Source organism: Muntiacus reevesi, chromosome 16, assembly GCF_963930625.1.
Source record: "Muntiacus reevesi chromosome 16, mMunRee1.1, whole genome shotgun sequence".
Lineage (NCBI taxonomy): Eukaryota > Metazoa > Chordata > Mammalia > Artiodactyla > Cervidae > Muntiacus > Muntiacus reevesi.
Genome location: NC_089264.1, coordinates 11,016,677 through 11,033,603, shown reverse-complemented (window position 1 = coordinate 11,033,603; position 16,927 = coordinate 11,016,677). Strand labels below are relative to the sequence as shown.

General features: G+C 41.1%; 1 protein-coding gene across 3 annotated transcripts in view; it reads left to right on the top strand.

The window, feature by feature from the left end:
• UGT8 (UDP glycosyltransferase 8) overlaps positions 1–16,927 on the top strand; it is a 93,791-nt gene that overhangs the window by 8,241 nt on the left and 68,623 nt on the right. Inside the window, exon 2 of one of the 3 annotated variants that reach the window (XM_065907504.1) lies at positions 3,317–3,382. The exons of the other annotated variants lie outside the window; for them this stretch is intronic. The gene's annotated coding sequence lies outside the window, so the exon portion shown is untranslated. The remainder of the gene's footprint in view (positions 1–3,316; positions 3,383–16,927) is intronic. 3 annotated transcript variants of the gene reach the window in all.

Genomic DNA, 16,927 nt, shown 5'->3' with positions numbered 1-16,927 from the left:
ATGTAGGATTTATGGGTTCGATCCCTGCGTCGGGAAGATCCTCTGGAACAGGAAATACAATCCACTCCAGTATTCTTGCCATGAAAACTCCATGGAGAGAGAAACCTGGCAGGTTACAGTCTGTGAGGTCGAAAAGAGTCGGACACAACTGGGCAACTAACGCACACACACCCCAAGCAATTTCAAAGTACATCTCTCTAAAAAAATCTCATTCTGATTAATCTGCTCTGCAAACTCAGACTTTCCTAATGGACTTAAGCGAACACACACAGTAGCAACAAACCGCGAGGACACCTCTGTACCACACTGTAAATAATATGGTCGTATCGGCCAACTTAAACTTTTAAGATGAAGGCTTGATCTGATTCTCAGTCATAACCACATTGTAATATCCCTTGTTCAGAAGAGAATGCATAACAGGATTTTTTTCTTTTTAACTAGCAGTAGAGTGAGCCCTTCAGTGATGTTGCCTTCCCGCTTTGAGAGAGCTGCCCCTAGACTGGGCGGGTGGCACAGACCCTTAGCCGTGGCTTCTCCTCCTGAAGGCCATGTGCTTTACATAGCCTTTGCATTTGTGCTGCTGAACCTGTGGTTCATTTGTGCTGTCGTCCAATTGGGAGAGCTGGACTTAGAGGAAAACTAGTCAGACAGGTTTGCCTGTCTGTTTAGAAAGGGGCGGGGGGAGCCGGGGGTGGCAGCGAAATTTGTGCATAAAGTCAAGGGTGAAGCTATTTTAAGGAATATTAATGCTAATCACTGACTGTTTTTTCCTGGTTTTGAAAATACTTCAGTGGCATTTGTGAGACTATATTAATACCTTAATGGAGCTAAAGTGATCAGAAGAGAAACGGGAAGGAGAAGTAGATAAGAAATAGGGAATTAGGGCAAGATGGAGAGTGGGACAGAAGACTATGTTGGAGGGGAAGGGAAAAAAAAGCAGAAGAGAATGAGTGCTTCATTGGCCTCTGTGGGCTTTGTGTGAACCTGGAGCATCGTAGCAGGAAACCATAGTATTGATCTGAGCATGAGTTTAATTAAAATCGATGCCTGTGATCCTTCACATTCAGAAGAAGGAACACCAGTGGCTCAGGGCTGAGGCTTACTAGCAACAGTGGTGGGCAGATGCAGCTACCATCTCGGACACTACCTTTTGTTGGAAATACTCACTTCCTTTGAGCAGTAGTAAAATCTTACGTTCATACCGCTTTTTTGTACCTTGCAAATTGCTTACTAGTACATTCTATCATTTTTTACTCATTCCATCCCTGAGCATTGCCTGTCCAGTAGCGTTAGTCACTCAGTCATGTCTGACTCTTTGTGACCCCATGGGCTGCAGCCCACCAGGCTCCTCTGTCCATGGAATTTTCCAGGCAAGAATACTGGAGTGGATTGCCATTCCCTTCTCCCAGGGATCCCTACCCAGGGATCGAACCTGGGTCTCTGGCATTGCAGGTAGATTCTTCACCACCGTGCTGTGTGGGGAAGCCCGCCCAGTAGGTCTTCACATCTTCCAAACCATGGAGGTAGAGCGCTCTGAGGTCACCGGGCAGGCGTAATGTTTGAACCCGGCTCCTGGCCGGTGGTTCTCACCTGGGAATGCTGGCTCCCAGAGCTGTCCATCATCGGGCTCCCCGGGGCCCCCCTTGTCTCCTTCCTCCTGCCCCCGCACGGCTCTGTTCCCTGGGTTGCCTTTATCTCTCTGGGCATTGGCTTCAAGATATCCCACACCTGAACGGCTCAGCTTGCAAACTGTCATCCTTCATGGCTTCCATACTCAAGTCCCAACTCAGACTGTTCTGTCCCAGTTTCTATTACTTCCCTTTGACTTTCATTTCTGTATTTGGCTGTGATAGTTGAACACTTGGTTATGTTCATTCTCCCTCTGAGAAGAGTATGTGCAGTTGGAGGGTGGACTTTCACTCTGGGTTTCCCCATAAGGCCTTGGACAAACATACTAATCAGAGATAAGATATTTAAACACGGTTGAATGATACCTTCTGTGACTCAGAGCAGGAAAGGAGGTAAATTCCCTAAAATGCTGTATGTATATTGATACCTTTTTCCTGTTTTTTTTTTTAAAACCACATCATTCAAACTAGAAACATTCTCTTTCTTTGTAAATGAATCGTTCTGCATAGACTGCTCTATCATTTAGTTATGACAGCAAAAAAAAAGGTTTGGTCTGTAGAAAGATCATATTATAGGTCTTTGAACACTTTATTATAAAATATATAATGGTTTGGTAGATTTTTCTTTTACAATTTACCTGGGACTTCTAATGGATGGAAGTACATTCACAGCTAATTTTAGGAAAGACTAATAAGAAGAAATAATGACATAGATAATTAAGTGTATTTCGTTTTTAATTTGTATTTGAATATGGACTTCCGTGGTGGCTCAGATGGTAAAGAATCTGCCTGCAATGCAGGAGACCCAGGTTGGATCCTTCGGTCAGGAAGATCCTCTGGAGGTGGAAATGGCAACCCACTCGTCTTCTTTCCTGGGAAATCCCATAGACAGAGGAGCCTGGTGGGCTACAGTCCATGGGTCACAAAGAGTCAGACATAACCGAGTCAGACATGTCTGATGTCAAGAAACAGTGGTTGGAGAAAATGATTACACATACTAGGAAGCTCTGACTTGAAGCAATCAAATTGTTTCCTCTCTCGCTGACCCCCTGATAAGACCTTTTATATCAATTAACCAGAAGCACAGGGTGAGTTCTTTTCCCTCATACAAAAGTTCTCTGGTTCAAAGTGTCTCCTCTTCATGTCATTACGGGCAAGGCAGTAGGAGTAGGAATAGGAATGACTAGATCTTAAGAAATCTCCTCGGCAACAACAAAAAAGGAAATTGACAGGTTAAGTAAGACTGTTAATAAGGACTGATGCCTGACTCTGTTATTTGCCAGTTTTAAATAATTCATGTGAACTTTAAGAAGTAATTTTGTTTTGATCAGTTAGACTTTATCTGAGGATATAGGCTTCCCTTGTGGCTCAGCTGGTAAAGAATCTGCCTGCAATGCAGGAGACCTGGGTTCGATCACAGGGTTGGGAAGATCCCCTGGAGAATGGGAAGTCTACCCATTCCAGTGTTCTGGCCTGGAGAATTCCGTGGATTGTGGTCTCAGAGAGTTGGACACGACTGAGTGACTTTCACTTTCACTGAGCATATGCCTGAGAATAGAATGTACTTTTTGTTCAAATTTCTAAATAATGAAAAACATGCAGAAACAAAGTCCTCTGGCTGTCATGCATCTTCTTTTTGCTGTCCCACTCTTTCTTTCTATCCACTTACATTGTCTTCCTTTCTGAAGATGATGTCCCTGCCTTTGTGGTGAGCTCAGAAGAGTGATCCCAGTGATCGGCTTACAAACTGTCAGGTAAGGATGCGGATAGAGGTGTGTGTGGAGAGGGGAGGGTGTTGAAGTCTGCCCATTTCTAGAGTAGGATCTGGTCATTTTATTCAAATCATCCTGCATAGCAGTTCCCCAGCCTCTGTATAAGCCCAGATGCTTTATGCTTTCTCATCAGTATTTTTACCAGTAAAGATCACTCAGCTTGCCATTTTGATACTAAGCAAATGCAGCCTTATTCCTACATCCCTACTCTGCTCACAAGAGCATGGAAGGGGAGAGACATTTTGAATCAGACATATTGAATTCTAGGAGGTTTGTGAGACGAGCGTCTGTAACAGAGAAGAATTGATCCAACCATTCATTCACAAGCAGCCTATATGTTAGATGTCTCCTGCCTTAGAGCCAAAATATGCAGCGTTTCTTTTAAATCTAGTATAACATTGAAAGGCTTTTTGAATATTGCTGATTTGCTTTGTGTACCCCAGAATTTTTTCTTTTTAAAAAGCCTATTATCTGACATGTGGCAGTGGCAACTTCGGAGAGTCTTTTCATGGTTCAGGTAAGAGATACTGAATTAGGACCCAGGAAACCTGAGTGCTAGTTCCGACTCTGCCAATGAGTAACTAGGAACTAGCCAAGTGATGCTTGGCAACCACTGCCTGAGACCTTGTTCCTTTCTCTACAAATGAAAGGGTTTGGACTCAGTTATCTTTAGTTTTGAAATTGGGACTTTGATTTATTTTATAAAATATGAAATACATATTTAAAAAAACATAGTTGGCATCATTTCATAACAAATGTATTAAGTGCCAGTGTTTAAGCATATTTATATTTACAAGGCTGTTAACAATGGCAGTGATATACAAAAGTCTTCTCTGGCCTTACTTCATTCTGTTGAACGTCAGGTCTAATCCTAGATACTTAGAAGCCACAAAATTACATTTTCACTCTCAGAGAATGCATTCTGTGTTTCTGTAGAACCTACCGAAATCTTCCTTGTCTGGGGACTAATACAACTTTGCAGTTATATCTGATACTCAATAACAAACTTCTCTTTGTGACTTCACTAGCTTTTTATGAGACTACAGTTGGGAAATGTGTTATTTGCTCACTCTCCAGGACTTTCAAGGAATTAAACAGGGAAATATCCAGAGTTATTTTAAATTAGTTTTTTGGTTATATTTGGTCAGAGATTTTTTATTTGAAAACATGTTAAGAATATCAGTGGGGATTTATCTTTTGACTCTTAATAATGTTAATGTAGATAATGTTTACAATTTACTTAAACTAGTGATATTAAAGAAAGGATATTATTAATAAGTAGGAGAAAAAATCCCTTGATCTTTTGTGAACCTAGTACATTTCTGGAACTTTAATATTCTCTAGGTGATGGTGTATTGAAAAGCTGTCTTTCCCCATGTGTGATTTCGTCCCATTGTGGCAGGAGATGAAAACTTGATCTGAATTTCCTCCATATTGATGGTGGTATTCTGCTAATTAAAATCCCAGTGAATGAGAGTTAATAAAAGCCCTAATGAAACATTTTAAAACATGAATCAAACGTCAGTCTTTTGAAGAAAGCAAATACCTATCAGAACTTAAAGCCTCACACAGAACCAGTTGTATGATATATGAAGCTTTTCTCCTTTGTTTAAGGATGAGATCAGTGTCAGAACAGAGTGTTTCCTTATTGCTGGCTGAGTGTTGAGCGCATGATACAGAAGCACAGAGATGACTGTGCCAACCTAGCAGCAAAAGATACCCCTGCTGCCTCTGTGTGTATGTGTGAGATTGCAAGCTTTCTTCTCTGTTAATGATTCTCAAAGTGATCTTTGGGCCACTGGAAACATCACCTGAAAATTTGTCAGATGTGCATCCCAGATCTCTGGAAACAGAAACTGTGGACAGGCCTCTAAGTCTGTTACAACAAGTTCTTCAAATGATTCTGCTCCTTGCTAAAGTTTGAGAACCGCTGATCTATGATAATAAATATAATCGTTTCCAATTTTCTCATGTAATGACAAATTTCTAGTCATTTTAGGGACAAAAGAAAAATCCAATATGAATTTCAAAATGTTTTCCTGCTTAACGCTTCCTGGCTGGTTTTTAAAACCTAAATTCATGATATTGTATTTTATATACTAATTAGTTATTTAGGAATATTCAAGTATTCTTAGTTCTGCCAGCACACACATGTACATACACATACACACACACACAAGCTCCTCAGTTTATTAAAAAAAAAACAAACAAACAGAAAGTGGGTTGGTGGGAATGTAAATTGATATTGCCGTTATGGAGAATAGTATGGAAATTCCTTAACAACACTAGAAATAAAGCTACCATATGACACACCAATCCCTCTATTAGGCTTATACCCTGAGAAAACCATAATTGAAAAAGACACACGTACCCCAATGTTCATTGCAGCCCTGTTTACAATAGCTAGGACATGGAAGCAACCTAGATGTCTATTGACAGATGAGTGGATAAAGAAGTTGCAGAACATATACACAATGGAATATTACTCAGCCATAAAAAGGAATGCATTTGAGTCAGTTCTAATGAGATAGATGAACCTAGAGCCTATTATACAGAGTGAAGTGAGTCAGAAAGAGAAAAGTATCTATTAATGTATATATATGGAATCTGGAAAGATGGTCCTGATGAGGACCTGCCTATTTGCAGGGCAACGATGGAGACACAGATGTAGAACACACCCTTGTGGCCACAGTAGGTGAAGGAGAGGGTGGAACGAATTGAGAGAGTATCGCTGAAACATATATATTACCATATTTAAAATAGATAGCTGGTGGGGATTTGCTATATGACACAGGGAGCTCAAAGCTCTGTGACAGTTAGAGCGGTGGGATGGGTGTGAGGTCAGAGGGAGGTTCAGGAGGGAGGGGACCTGTGTATGCCCATGACTGATTCATCCTGGTACATGGCAGACACCAACACAATACTATAAAGCAATTACTTTCCAATTAAAAATTAATAAAAAAAAAGTGGGTTGGATTAGTTTACTTTTGTGTATTTTACTGTGACTTTATGTAAATGTAACCCAGTGGTTCGCAATAGCCTAATCCCCTGGGAAGTGTTAAAAAGAAAACAAAAAATGCTAAGACTTGGGTAGGCCTCGTCTCCAGAAATTCTAATTGATGTAGGTTGGGGGTGGCAGGTTTTCAGGTGTCTCTAGTTTTCATGGGCTCCCCTGGGAGTATAATGTGCATTCACATTTGAGAGCCACTGGAGGGTCACCCTGTGCTGCAAGATTGGCTTCCTCCCACCCATATCAGTTCCTTAAAAAAAAAAATGTATATTAGGTTGCTGTTGCTGGTGCTAAGTCGCTTCAGTCGTGTCCGACTCTGTGCGACCCCATAGACGGCAGCCCACCAGGCTCCCCCGTCCCTGGGATTCTCCAGGCAAGGACACTAGAGCGGGTTGCCTTCTCCAATGCATGCAAGTGTAAAGGGAAAGTGAAGTCACCAGTCGTATCCGACTCTTCGCGACCCCATGGACTGCAGCCTACCAGGCTCCTCCAGTCCTTTAATTGTTTTAAGCAAATTGTGTTTTGTGTGTGATTAAAAAATAATTTGTTTTCCAGTAGGTTACATGTTTATTACTCTTCATTCTGCCTCTTGTCTTTACTGTACATCCTTGCTTGCTCACCGTGCATTGCTCATACCTGTAGCATCTCGTGTCACCAGAGAGCTTGTCAGAGATAAATCATCTGGGGCCCCACACCAGACGTGCTGAATCATAAGTGCATCTTAACAGTATCCCTGTGAAATTTGTCTTCACAGTAAAGATCCTCTAGAACATAAAGCTTAAAGTCAGGATGAATTTCATTCTTCTTTGTTTTTTCCTCAGCATCCATTGATCTGGTCTTAACTATCTTTATGATTCAAATCATTTCAGTCTCATTAAGCCTAGTCTTAACCTCACTTTTCAATAAGTTTTAGACTATAAGCGATTTTCCAGACCATCTAATTTAATATCTTCACTGGCAGGTGAAGGAAATTAGGTGCAGAGAAATTAAATGACATGGCCTAAATCACCAAGACTGCGGATTTGGGCATCCATAGTTGCTTGCCGTGTGTGTGTGTGTGTGTGTGTGTGTGTGTGTGTGTGTATTTTTTCCTTTAATTGTAGGGACATCATGATAGGGTCACTTATAACAATTTTAGTATCATAATATAAACAACTTTAAATGTGAACTACCTGAAAAGACAATCAGGTTACTCAAATATGACACATATCCAAAACACCAAAATTTTAAATACATGTTGACATTTATTTAAATTATATATCTAAAGTGGCATTGAAATACTTTACTAATAAACTAATATTTCAAATTATAATTTGTGTAATTCAGTGGTAATGGGAAAGTAGAATATGTGGTATTAAACTTAATGAAAATTGAAAGGTACATGTCCTTTTATAAGGCATGTCCTTATAAATTACTAAACCTGTATCCATGCGTTCCTGAGATATTGCAGGCACTTTATCACGAGACATTTAAAATATTTGGGAAGTGTTTATTTGTTTATTCTGGGTTCCTCAGGAACAGGGGATGAGCCTTGTTCTTTTTCACATCCCCAGGAGAGTTAAGCTTTATCCGATCTTTAGATTTCAGATCCACACATCCACTGCATCACTTGTGTATCTCTTATTGCAAATAAGGATTAAGTGTGAGATCCTTGTCTCTCAATCTGATGGCTGAATTCGTGAAAATCCCCAGGGCATCTTACAATTGGCAGATTTGGGGATTTCTCCCAGACTTCATAATAGCTTGTGTGTTGAAAAGGTTGTGGAATCTGCATTTTTAGTTAGCACAGTAGGTGTTTCACTTGGATGCAAACATTTTGAGAATCATTTCATTAGGGGATTAAATTGGTGTTTAATATAGTTAAATTTGATTGCCATCATTGAGCATTGAATACATATATTATACTAAGTACTGAGTGCCATGTCTGTTGGCATCTGTATTACCCTGTTTTTCTTTTCTATTTTCTTGTTGTTTATAATCTTACTTTCCCACCTGATGATTTCAGAGAAGGATCCCAGGTGCATCTGGGCCAGCTGTCACTGATAAGCGAACAGCATTGAGTTTCTCGTGACAGCTTCCCCACCTGTACTGTAGGTGTCTGGAAAGAGATAACTGCAGGTACTGGCAGTGCAGGAAAGTGGTAAGTGCAGCTGGCCTGGAGTGCTGTAACAGCAACAAGAACGATAAAGGACCACAAAAGCATTCCTTATGACTTCCCCTTCAAGAGGAGGTTTTCGCTGTACCCCTTGTGGTGCTCATCAGAGTCCCAAGGGCACACTTGATTTTTTTGAATGGTATTGCTAATGTTTTATTTCCTTGAGTAGTTTGCATTTCTCTAATTGAGCTGTGTGTGTCCAGACAAATAAATGTCTTTAATTTTTCTGAATGAATCAAAACTATAAATTAGATAAAGTAGCAGACTTTGGAAATCTGAAAATTACCTCTCTTTATTAAATGCCAGTTGCCAACCATATATAGGATTTTCACCCAGATTGCACTCTTAATTAATTAAAGATGCCAGGTTGTCACCAGATCACTGCTTTATCTTTGGGGGGGGGGGTGGGGGTGGGAGGGAACATTAACCAAGAGTAAGTGACCTTAATTTTCTGAATTATCTTCCCACTAGCCCCCACCCCAAGTCATGGTGTTCCCATTTCACAGTGTGATTTTAGGAGTCTCCTTGCTTTAGTAGTTTACTTGCAAATCAGTTCAGTTCAGTTCAGTCACTCAGTCGTGTCTGACTCTGCGACCCCATGAACTGCAGCACTCCAGGCCTCCCTGTCCATCACCAACTCCCTGAGCTTACTCAAACTCATGTCCATTGAGTCAGTGATGCCATCCAACCATTTCATCCCTTGCCATCCCTTTCTCCTCCCACCTTCAGTCTTTCCCAGCATCAGGGTCTTTTCAACTGAGTCAGCTCTTCGATCAGGTGGCCAAAGTATTGGGAGTTTCAGCTTCAGCATCAGTCCTTCCAATGAGTATTCAGGACTGATTTCCTTTAGGATGGACTGGTTGGATCTCCTTGCAGTTCAAAGTACTCTCAAGAGTCTTCTCCAGCACCACAGTTCAAAAGCATCAATTTTTGGCACTCAGCTTTCTTTGTAATTCAACTCTCACATCCATACATGACTACTGGAAAAACTATAGCCTTGACTAGACGGACCTTTGTTGGCAAAGTGATGTCTCTGCTTTTTAATATGCTGTCTAGGTTGGTCGTAACTTCCCTTCCAAGGAGTAAGTGTCTTTTAAATTCATGGCTGTAGTCACCATCTGCAGTGATTTTGGAGCCCAAAATTATTAAGTCTGCCACTGTTTCCCCATCTATTTCCCATGAAGTTATGGGACCGGATGCCATGATCTTAGTTTTCTGTATGTTGAACTTTAAGCCAACTTTTTCACTCTCCTCTTTTACTTTCATCTAGAGGCTCTTTAGTTCTTCTTCGCTTTCTGCTGTGAGGATGGTGTCATCTGCATATCTGAGGTTATTGATATTTCTCCTGGCAATCTTGATTCCAGCTTGTGCTTCTTCCAGCCCAGCATTTCTCATGATGTACTCTGCATATAAGTTAAATAAGCAGGGTGACAATGTACACTCTTGACGTACTCTTTTTCCTATTTGGAAACAGTCTGTAATAGATGGTCATAATTGACTTCAGAACACAAGATATTGTTTACATATGAGAGAGAAAGGTTCAAACCTGGACTGTTTAACAACTCTATAGCAATAAAGCTGAGTATTCCCCCAGTTTGTCCACGGTCACAATATGTTTTTTCAGCTTCGCTTTCTTCCTGTCTTCGAATGGTGGGATGGAAGTGGATTAAAAATGGATATGAAGCTCTGCAATATACTAGGTAATTTCTTGTCTAAGTCTTTTTCTCCTTATCTGTAAATGGGAACAACTATTTTTGTCCTTATCTCAGTATAAAATGAGATAACGCTCATAAAGCCTGTGATGCAGAGAAGGTACATAGTACACAGTACAACTCTCTTTACAAGCTGCTGTTTACTGAGTTTTATGTGAAGATGTAGGTTTCAAGCTGTGTCATGACCAGCTCCTTCTGACTTGCCCAGGACATTGCCAGTTCTAGCACTGAAAGTCCCACATCCTGGAAATGCCCTCAGTTCTGGGATGGTTGGTCACCCGACTGCTGGAAACAGTCTGCAAATAACAGTGACTTCAGAAAGGTATCAGGAGTTTCTTGTTGATGATGGTTACAGTGGGCAGAACAGACAGGGCCGACGCTCTGGTGGCACGGTGCTAAGTGTCTTTGTTCCAACAGGTTTCCTGGTTTGTGCTTCTGTCCTGTGGTCCAGGAGGTTAATCATTACCAAGTCCTCATTCCATCGGTCAGAAAGACCAAAAGTGAGAGCTCTAAGGGCGTAAATGAGAAATTGCACGTACTGCTCTGCTTCTATCCCATCCTGTTTACTAGAACTAACTTTCGTGGCTAAACTAGCTCCTAGAGAGGCTGGGAAATGGCTTTAGTCTTTTTGGCTATGAGCCAAGCTAAACTAGAGGATTCCATTACTAGAAAAAAGAAGAAAAATAGATGCCATGGCTATCTCTTATATGCCTATTTATGGCATCCAGTTTCCTTTCATATTGTGATTATGTAATAAATGGTCATTTTCTTGGCCACTACAACATTGCTGTGAATGTGTAGGAAGTTAACAAATAACATGAAAAAAAGACCCCTAGACTTAAGGAAAAGCTGTAATGAAATCTATTCTTTGACTTGATAACTTTTTCCAATTGCAGTACACATTAGCCTAGAAATTCTCTTCGTAATTGAAGTGGGTAGCTAACTCCAGTGCCTCGGGCAAAGCTTTTGATTTAGAATTTTGTTCAGAAATAAGGCAACAGGTATAATTACAAGTTCATTCATTTCAGATTAAAGGACGAAAAAGAGTCCACTGGTGGAGGTGTATGTGATCCAACTATGTATCGTTGTTCAGAATCACAAGCACAGTCATTCATTTAAGAAATATTGAGCGCCACATGGTCACGCCATAGGGATAAACATTTGTCAACTTCTACTACAATTTCTACCCTTTGGGAACTTAAATTATGCTACAGGAAAATAGATTTTTAAAATAAATTTGCGTTTATTTAAAAGCACTATTAATGATCCCCAATTAGTTTTTACTTTGCTGGATTTATTTTTCTTATTTTTGTTTTACTGGATGGCATTTTCTGAGGCTTAACGTGTAGAAGGTGCTTAGAAGAGAGGTGAAATTACTCAACAGTATTTCATATAGTACCAAGGTCAACCTGTGGTGGCAGTCATGATTGATATATTTTCTCTTCTTATTGCCATCCACATAATCCTCAATGCCAAGGAAAGGTAAAAGCATGAAGAAATTCTGCTATGCAGCTTACTAGACTATATGATCTGTTTTGGGGACGAAATCACTCACTCTGTTTTTCTAAATAGCCCAATTCACCATGTACAGACATGGTCTTAAATTTCCCATTAGCCCTGTTTTTCCTTTATCACTAAAAGATTTTGATTAATTCTTGTTTAGAATGTTAGACTATGAATTGCTGAGCTGCTGGGATGATAGGCTGTCAAAACCTGAGTTCTAATTTTGTTTTGTGTTTTTCATATATTTTTCCTATATAATTCATCCTTGTGTATGTTTAGTTCAGAGTTATTAAAGATTCAACTTTAAACAGAAAAAAAAAAAAAAAACCAGAGAAATGGTTCTTTCAAGTGGTGGTCAAAAGTGATGCACCCTCCTTTTTTCTTTTTAAATAAGTAGATGGAAATAGAAAGGTTGCTGGAGGTCTAGCATGGTGTTATGCTCTGATATTTGAGAAAATGGGATCTATATGGATTCATAAAGTCTCTTGCTTATCGTTTAAAATCTTAGTGGTATGACGGGGTGTTCTTGTGTTGAATTTCTGCCTTTGTTAACCATTGTTGCTTAGGAGCAGGAACAAAAGATAGCTATTGATAATTAATCTTTTCTGGTACTCTTAAGGGGCTTACAAACATTTATGGAGTCTTGCAGGGATCACTTTTGCAAATGAGTGTCTTGCAGAGGCAACATGGAGGAGAATTCCGTGGGCAGAGGAGCCTGATGGGCTACAGTCCATGGGGTCACAAAGAGTTGGACACAGTTGAGCGACTGACACACACATATAGGTACACCCAGATATTCTTGTTGCTTTGCCCAAATTAATTCATACTTAGATGTTGAATGGTTTTCATATGGTGACGGGTGGGCACACTTACTAAGACTAGCACTGTTTCTTATCTTGAATACGGCCCTAGAAATAATTTTTATATAAAAAATTTTATGTAAAGAAGGAAGAGTGGATTGCTAGGCAACAGGAAATTTGTTTTGTTGTGTTCAGTCACTAAGTCGTGTCCAACTCTTTGTGACCCCGTGGACTGGAGCACACCAGACTCCTCTTCTTCACTCTCTCCAAGAGTTTGCTCAAACTCTTTTGTCTATCGGGGCTTCCCTTGTGGCTCAGATGGTAAAGAATTTGCCTGCAGTGTGGTAGACCTGGGTTCCATCCCTGGGTTGGGGATTGAGAATTTGTTTAAAGACTTTGAATTTGGGATTTTCATCAGTATTCTGGCAGGGTGGTACAATCAAGTAATAGTTGCATCTCAGAAGCCAAGAGAAAATTCGGAGCAGGTCGGGGATCAGTAGTATCTCATGTGAAAGAGAAGTCCAGTCAGATAAGTACTGGGGAAAAAAGGTATTTCAGTGAATATTAGGAGATATTTTGGCTTCCCTGGTGGTGCAGTGATAAAGAATCTGCCTGCCCATCCAGGAGACATGGGAGATGAGGTTTCTATCCCTGGTTCGGGAAGATTCCCTGGAAGGGGAAATGGCAACCCGGTATTCTTGCTTGAAAAATTTCATGGACAGAGGAGCCTGGCAGACTACAGTCCATGGAGTCACAAAGAATTGGACACAACTGAGCAACTGAGTACACATGTAGAATGTATTTAGTGCCCTTGACAATGAGTGATCCAGCAGAGCTGGGGTGGAGTCAGTGGCAGACGGTAATCATTTGGGAAATAAGTGGGACCCAATAAATAGAGATTGATGTTTCAAGACACTTGACTCTCCAAGGGGAAAATGAGAGTAAGACATGCTCAAGTGGCATGTATGTTGAATGAGTGTTTTATAAATACAATGTATTTTTGATAGAAACCTTCAGAAGTCTGGAAATATATAACTAAGACAAAATCACTCAATCTGGCAATCCAATTTGACTACTGATAAGAGTTTTGATATTTACTTTGTTGTTACTATTATCATTTTGAAAGTGAAAGTAAAAGTGGTCGTTGCTCAGTCGTGTCTGATTCTTTCTGACCTCATGAACCTCATTGCCCACCGAGCTCCTCTGTTCATGGAATTCTCTAGGCAAGAATACTGGAGTAGGTTACTGTTCTCTTCTCCAGGGGATCTTCCCGACCAAGGAATTGAACTTAGGTCTCCTGCACTGCAGGCAGATCCTTCACCTTCTGAGTCACCAGGGAAGACCTATAATCATTTTATGTTTACATATACATGTGTAGGTGTGCGTGTGTGCGCTCAGTTGTGTCCAACTCCTTGTGACTCCATGGACTGTAGCATGCCTGGTTCCTCTGTCCATGGTATTTTCTAGGCAAGGATACTCCAGTGGGTTGCCATTTCCTCTTCCGGGGGATCTTCCCAACCCAGTGATTGAACCTGTGTCTCTTCCATCTCCTGCATTGGCAGACAGATTCTTTACCACTGCAATACCTGGAAAGTCCATATATATAAATATATATATCACATTGTGTTTCTTGCTTTCTTATGCTATAAGCATTTTCCCAAATTAAAATTGTTTCTAAAAGCATGGTTTTTGATGGTGCTAGAGTTTTCCATAGTAAAATATGCTATTGTTTTTCAAATTAATTTATTTTTAATTGAAGAATACTTGCTTTACAAAATTGTGATGGTTTCTGCCATAAATCAACATGAATCAGCCATAGGTATGCATATGTCTTCTCCCTCTTGAACCTCCCTCCTACCTCCCACCCCATCCCATCCCTCTGTAAATGCACTAGGCTTTCATCAGTCCTTTGCTGCTGGCTTCTTCGTGGTTTCTGGCTGTTAGCTATCAGAAGTGAATGCAGAGAATATCTCTGTAGATGCGTGTTGGCAATTCTGATTTAGGATCATTTCATAAATGTAAAATAATGCGGCAGTTGTTTTTCAGAACATTTGTGCCGATTTACATTTTTACATGGCGCTAGTATTACAGGACTGGAAAAGGTCCGTTTTCATTCCAATCCCAAAGAAAGGCAATGCCAAAGAATGCTCAAACTACCGCACAACTGCAGTCATCTCACACGCTAATAAAACAATGCTCAACATTCTCCAAGCCAGGCTTCAACAGTATGTGAACCATGAACTTCCAGATGTTCAAGCTGGTTTTGGAAAAGGCAGAGGAACCAGAGATCAAATTACCTACATCTGTTGGATCATCGAAAAAGAAAGAGAGCACAGAAAAGAGAGCTCCAGAAAAATATCTACTTCTGCTTTATTGACTATGCCAAAGACTGACTGTGTGGATCACAATAAACTGTGGAAAATTCTAAAAGAGATGGGAATACCAGATTGCCTGACCTGCCTCTTGGGAAATCTGTATGCAGGTCAGGAAGCAACAGTTAGAACTGGACCTGAAACAACAGACTGGTTCCAAATAGGAAAAGGAGTACGTCAAGGCTGTATATTGTTACCCTGCTTATTTAACTTATATGCAGAGTACATCATGAGAAACACTGGGCTGGAAGAAGCACAAGCTGGAAGCAAGATTGCCAGAAGAAATATCAATAACTTCAGATATGCAGATGACACCACCCTTATAGCAGAAAGTGAAGAAGAACTAAAGAGCCTCTTGATGAAAGTAAAAGAGGAGAGTGAAAAAGTTGGCTTAAAGCTTAACATTCAGAGAACTAAGATTATGGCATCTAGTCCCATCACTTCATGGCAAATAGATGGGGAAACAGTGGCAGACTTTATATTTTTGGGCTCCAAAATCACTGCAGATGGTGACTACAGCCATGAAATTAAAAGACACTTACTCCATGGAAGGAAAGTTATGACCAACTTAGAGAGCATATTAAAAAGCAGAGATATTACATTGCCAACAAAGGTCCATCTAACCAAGGCTGTGGTTTTTCCAGTGGTCATGTATGGATGTGAGAGTTGGACTATAAAGAAAGTTGAGCGCCAAAGAATTGATGTTTTTGAACTGTGGTGTTGGAGAAGACTCTTGAGAGTGCCTTGGACTGCAAGGAGATCCAACCAGTCCATCCTAAAGGAGATCAGTCTTGGGTGTTCATTGGAAGGACTGATGCTGAAGCTGAAACTCCAATACTTTGGCCACCTGATGCGAAGAGCTGACTCATTGGAAAAGACCCTGATGCTGGGAAAGTTTGATGGTAGGAGGAGAAGGGGACAACAGAGGATGAGATGGTTGGATGGCATCACCGACTCGATGGACATGAGTTGAGTAAACTCCGGGAGTTTGTGATGGACAGGGAGGCCTGGCGTGCTGTGATTCATGGGGTCTCAAAGAGTCAGACACGACTGAGCGACTGAACTGAACTGAGTAGTAAAGAATCTGCATGCAATGCAGGAGACATGGGTTCAATCCCTGGGTTGAGAAGGTCCCCTGGAGACCTTCTGGAGAAGGAAATGGCAACCCCTGGAGAAGGAAATGGCAACCCACTCCAGTATTCTTTCCTGGGAAATGCCATGGACCAGAGGAGCCTGGCGGGCTACAGTTCATAAGGTCACAGAGAGTTGGACACAACTGGAGCTCTGAGCAGGAAGCACATTTTTGCCAACTTCGTTTAACTACTTTGTACCTTTGCAGGGACTGAGCCTTATCTTTAAAAATGACATCCTTTCTAATTTCATGAAGGAAAAAGCCTCAGTTTTTCAGTCATTCAGCAAGTTTTGAGCTCCTTAAGACTAACTGGGAGGCTGCGTCCAGACTGCATGTGGCGGGGTGGCCTGTCTAGCGCCTGGCGCTGCCTCTGGGGTACACGGGTGAGGAGCCCTCTGCCACCTCCACAGGCCAGCATTAGGAGGGCTTCACCCTTGGTCACCAGTTCTGACTCCCCGTTAGGCAGATGATCCACTTTTTCTGGAGAACCGGCCTTCGTTTTTACTTTTGGGGGTGAATGCACCATCCCCTGCTGTTCCCTGAGAGCGCTTCCCCTTCATCTCCTGCTCTGCCCCTGCTCTTGCTCTTAGAGCGTCCTCTTCAGCTCTCAGCCATCTGGAAGCAACTTTCACCTCTACTACAGCCTCCTCTGTGTGTTTTGGGCTGCGACGTCTTTCATCCTTTTGTATCCCTCAATAAGCGTTTCTCAAGTTACTGACATAAACAGCGTCCACACTCCATTCCACTGTTGACGGTCGTCTTGCCCACACTTCACTTCTTCATGTCCGTTCTCGGGGATTTGGGGTATTCATTCCGTTTAGTAGACTTTACTGTCATTCCAAA